We start from the raw sequence: 6,000 nt of genomic DNA, 5'->3' as shown, positions 1-6,000 counted from the left end.
ATATGACGACCGAGTTTTCTGGCACGTAGACGGACCGAGCTTGCGAGGTCCGTTCGCGACAAAAAACGAGGTCGTCATATTTCCCATACAAAGTCTATAACCTTTTTAGCTCACCTGAGCTGAAAGCTCAAGTGAGCTTTTCTGATCACCCGTATTCCGGCGTCTGTCCGTCCGTCTGTAAACTTTTCACATTTTCAACTTCTTCTCAACAACCACTGGGCCAATTTCAACCAAAGTTGGCACAAAACATCCTTAGGTAAAGGGAATTCTAATTCTAATGGGGCCACAATAGGGGGTCAAAGTTTTACATACAAATATATAGGAAAGATCTTTAAAAATCTTCTTCCCAGAACCACTAATCCAGAAAAGCTGAGATTTATATGAAAGCTTTCTGATATAGTGCAGATTCAGGTTTGTTGAAATCATGCCCCCCTGGGGTAGGATGGGGCCACAATAGGGGATCAAAGTTTTACATACAAATATATAGGGAAAATCTTTAAAAATCTTCTTCTCAAGAACCATTGGGCCAAAGAAGTTCATATTTACATGAAAGCTTTCTGACATAGTGTAGATTCAAGTTTGCAAAAACCATGGCCTCCAGGGGTAGGTTTGGGGCCATAATAGGGACTACGCTTTTACATGCAAATAGATATGGAAAATCTTCTGATATGGACCAAGGTGACTCAGGTGAGCGATGTGGCCCATGGGCCTCTTGTTTTTCATTTGTATTCTATATTTTCCATTTGCATTGTTTAATTTTTCATTTGTATTGTATAATTTCCATTTGTATTGTATAATTTTCCATTTGTATTCTATATTTTCCATTAGTATTGTATAATTTTCCATTTGTATTGTATAAGTTTTCATTTGTATTGTATCCAGGGAATGTTTATTTTGATTTGTTACGAAGGACTTCATTAGTTAACGTTGCTTTGAGAATTGTTTACTGATGTACCACAAATGTAGACGTGCTGAGCACATAGGACTGTAGCAATGATGGCTCTTTATCGTACCAACGCCTGCAGCGACACGTAATATCTGTTTTAAGGTTATTTCGGAAAGACCCGTGATACTCACTTTTAAATGCCAAGTGTTTGGCAAAGGAGCAATCACTCTCTTTGTTTATGTCTTCGGTTTGATGCGGCAATGACAGTAACGGTTCTCGAACTCACGACCTCCTGCCCACAAACCAAGCAGGACTAGTTATTCTTAAAAATATGTAGCTAGCCCTAGTAATGGCGACCCCCCCCCCCCCCCCCGATCATTTTTAGCTCACCTGAACCGAAGGTTCAAGTGAGCTATTCTGATCACATTTTGTCCGGCGTCCGTCTGTCTGTCTGTCCGTCTGTCTGTAAACTTTTCACATTTTCGACTTCTTCTCCAGAACCACTGGGCCAATTTCAACCTAACTTGGCCAAAAGCATCCTTGGGTGAAGGGCTTTCAAGTTTGTTCAAATGAAGGGCCATGTCCCTTTCAAAGGGGAGATAATCGCAAAAATAGGGTGAGGTCATTTAAAAATCTTCTTCTCAAGAACCACTGGGCCAGAAGAGCTGAAATTTACCTGAAAGCTTCCTGACATATTGCAGATTCAGGTTTGTTCAAATCATGGCCCCCGGTGGTAGGATGGGGCCCCAAGGGGGGATCAAAGTTTTACATACAAATAAATAGGGAAAAACTTTAAAAATCTTCTTCTCAAGAACCACTAAGCCAGAAAAGCTGAGATTTACATGAAAGCTTCCTGACATAATGCAGATTCAAGTTTGTTCAAATCATGAGCCCCGGGGGTTGGATGGGGCCACAATAGGGGATCAAAGTTTTACATACAAATATATAGGGAAAAATCTTTAAAAATCTTCTTCTCAAGAACCACTAAGTCAGAAAAGCTGATTTTTACATGAAAACTTCCTGACATAGTGCAGATTCAAGTTTGTTCAAATCATGGCCCCCGGGGATAGGATGGGGCCCCAAGGGGGAATCAAAGTTTTACACACAAATATATAGGGAAAAACTTTAAAAATCTTCTTCTCAAGAACCACTAAGCCAGAAAAGCTGAGATTTACATGAAAGCTTCCTGACATAATGCAGATTCAAGTTTGTTGAAATCATGAGCCCCTGGGGTTGGATGGGGCCACAATAGGGCATCAAAGTTTTACATACAAATATATAGGGAAAATCTTTAAAAATCTTCTTCTCAAGAACCACTGAGCCAGAAAAGCTGATTTTTACATGAAAACTTTCTGACATAGTGCAGATTCAAGTTTGTTCAAATCATGGCCCCCGGGGATAAGATGGGACCCCAAGGGGGGATCAAAGTTTAACACACAAATATATAGGGAAAAACTTTAAAAATCTTCTTCTCAAGAACCACTAAGCCAGAAAAGCTGATTTTTACATGAAAACTTTCTGACATAGTGCAGATTCAAGTTTGTTCAAATCATGGCCCCCGGGGATAAGATGGGGCCCCAAGGGGGGATCAAAGTTTTACACACAAATATATAGGGAAAAACTTTAAAAATCTTCTTCTCAAGAACCACTAAGCCAGAAAAGCTGAGATTTACATGAAAGCTTCCTGACATAATGCAGATTCAAGTTTGTTCAAATCATGGGCTCCGGGGGTTGGATGGGGCCACAATAGGGCATCAAAGTTTTACATACAAATATATAGGAAAAATCTTCTTCTCAAGAACCACTGAGCCAGAAAAGCTGATTTTTACATGAAAACTTTCTGACATAGTGCAGATTCAAGTTTGTTCACATCATGGGTTCCGGGGGTAGGATGGGGCCACAAGGGGGATCAAAGTTTTACATACAAATATATAGTTAAAATCTTTTTCTCAATAACCACTGAGTCAGAAAAGCTGATATTTACAAGAAAACTTTCTGACATAGTGCAGATTCAAGTTTGTTCAAATCATGGTCCCCGGGGGGTAGGATCGGGCCACAAGTGGGGGGGGGGGGAGTCAAAGTTTTACATACAAATATAGAAAAAAGCTTTAAAAGAACCATTGGGCCAAAGAAGTTGACATTTACATGAAAGCTTTCTGACATAGTGTAGATTCAAGTTTGCAAAGGGTAGTTTGGGCCATAATAGGGACCAAGGTTTTACATGCAAATATATATGGAAAGTCTTCAGATATGGGCCAAGGTGACTCAGGTGAGCGATGTGGCCCATGGGCCTCTTGTTTAATAATAGAACTGTCCAGAAAAGCATGAACATTTTTATTTAGTCAGAATTCAGTAGATTCGGAGAAGGACCGCCCATCTCTTTGATAATGTGAATTTTATGAGGATGCTAGAAGATAACCGACTTGTCACATATTTCAAAAGCTTCTCATTTTACATTTATTGAACCATACATTCAATACAATGGTAGATTGCCATATACCATCGTCGGACGATGCATTTGTATATAAAGTTTAATACGCTTTATCCGTAAAACAGCAAAACTAATTTAACGAAAATTGATTATCCCTGTCAGTATCAATCACATATTGGTGGCTTCATAAATAATTTTTCAGGAATTTAATTCTATACATGTATTTGTACAAATGTTTTAAGAAAACATGTATAACACAAATATTAAAGTAGGAAAAGTATTAAAGACTTGCATTAGCAAACTCTTTATAAAATGAGAGAGAGAGAGAGAGAGAGAGAGAGAGAGAGAGAGAGAGAGAGAGAGCTGACTGGGGGAAAAAACCGGTCACAGGTATGTGTATATCTGTTACATAACAATTCCTGTCTGCTTCAACGCCCATCATCAATCGGCGCACGCTTTAATCGGCGCACGCTTTACCAGTAAAACAGCAAAACTAACTTAACGAAAACTGATTATCCCTGGCAGTATCTATCACATTGGTGGCTGTATAACACAAATATTAAAGTGGGAAAAGAATTAAATTGAATTAATGATATCTTTAATTGAATTGTTGCTCTCTTTAAAAGAATTGATGCGCGCATTAATTTCTTATACAAAAGCATTGTAAATGATTTAAAGATATATTCAATTGAATTAAAGAGATCATCAAACTATTTAAACCGAGCTCTAAATTAATTATTACGAGCAATATTTCTACTAAATTGATGCTCTCATCAAATGAATTGAAGAGAGCAATAACTGAATTAATGCGCGCATCAAATCTATTATTGCTCTCATTAATTGAATTAATGCGCGCATCAATTGAATTGAAGAGAGCAATAATTGAATTAATGCGCGCATTAAATCAATTATTGCTCTCATTAATTCAATTGATATGCGCATTAATTCAATTGATGAGAGCAATAATTCAATTGAAGCGCGCATTAATTCATTTGATGAGAGCAATAATTGATTTAATGCGCTCATTAATTCAATTAAAGAGAGCAACAATTGAATTGATGATATCTTCAAACAATTAAAGATATCTTCAATTATTTGAGTTTATGTTAATTTGGCGCTCCAGACATCAAAGGCGTTATATCGCAAAAGAAAGACGTAATTTAACCCTAAACAACATGGAGCGCCAAATTAAGATAAACTCAAATAATTGAAGATGTCTTCAATAATTGGAAGATACCATCAATTCAATTATTGCTCTCTTTAATTGAATTTATGTTCACATTAAATCAATTATTGCTCTCATCAAATGAATTAATGTGCACTTCAATTCAATTATTGCTCTCACCCATTGAATTAATGCGTACATCAATTGAATTAATGAGAGCAATAATTGATTTAATGAGAGCAATAATTGATTTGATGAGAGCAATAATTGATTTAATGCGTGCATTAATGTAACTCTATACTCGCAGTTTTATCTGATACAAGTTTAAAATGTGTATTTATTTCCATTGATTAGAGTTAAAACTAACAAATTATCAAATAAAATACATAGGTCATCTCACTTTTTGTGAGACGTACATGTAGATAAATAGAATCATATATCACCGTCAGAAAATTGCAATTTTCCTTAAACAGCGTTCTTAAAATTCCGTACAAACTGGTTATGACAATATAGTAGCATTCATAAGAATTTCATGAAACTGTATCTTCACAAAAATATACAAAATGTCTTTAAAAAATAAAGGAAATCTATTGCATAATAGACTTGATAAAGAAATCAATAGAAACAGAGTTATTGCCCTTGGATTCAATATTTTGAAACGTATCATTGATTATTCATCTATAACTTAGACTTTTGAAACATTTTATTTTTAAAAAGATTTTTTTACAATAACTTTAGGAAAAGACAAAATGTTTGCTCCTATCTTGCATAAATCTAAATAAATCATTGATTTTGCAAAATCTGATGACATCACAGGAGGGTGGAATTACTTTAATTCAGTTATTGCTCTCTTCAATTCAATTGATGCGCGCAACAATTGAATTAATGGGAGCAATAATAGATTTGATACGCACATTAATTCAATTTTTGCTCTCTTCAAGTGTGTGTGTGTGTGTGTGTGTGTGTGTGTGTGTGTGTGTGTGTTAACACTCCTCCGCGTATGCGTAGGCTTAGATTTCTTGGACTGCGTATTCAAAGTTAATTTTTAAAATAGATCAATCTAATCAGATACACTGGATATATATTCTCTAATTGTTGCATTGAAGAACTCTCCAGTGTAACGACGTTAGAGAAGCTCTTACTTTAATTAGACTGGTATACCGTACCATCTTATGTTTTCGTCAGCAAAAAAACATGTAGGCCTAGTCCGTTTTGGAAACTGCAAGTGGTCTAATTCGTAGCTATAGGTAAACGATTTTGAGCAGTAGTAGAATAGAAATAAAATTCTTGTTGTCGTGGATGATTCATGATAACTAAATGTTGTTTGAAAATAAAGCCTTAACAGAAATTAAATGATTAGAGTATCCTAGCTTCTTTTAAAGACACCCCGCCCATGCTTTTGTTTTGCGTCATTACAGCTTTGTTTCGCAGTATTTTATTACGCCTTTGTTTTATGGAGCGCCAAATTAATATATACTCAAATAATGGAAGATATCTTCAATTATTTGAAAATATCAT

Source organism: Ostrea edulis, chromosome 4 (genome assembly GCF_947568905.1).
Source record: "Ostrea edulis chromosome 4, xbOstEdul1.1, whole genome shotgun sequence".
Taxonomy (NCBI): Eukaryota; Metazoa; Mollusca; class Bivalvia; order Ostreida; family Ostreidae; genus Ostrea; species Ostrea edulis.
Note: the sequence above shows the minus strand (reverse complement) of the source record.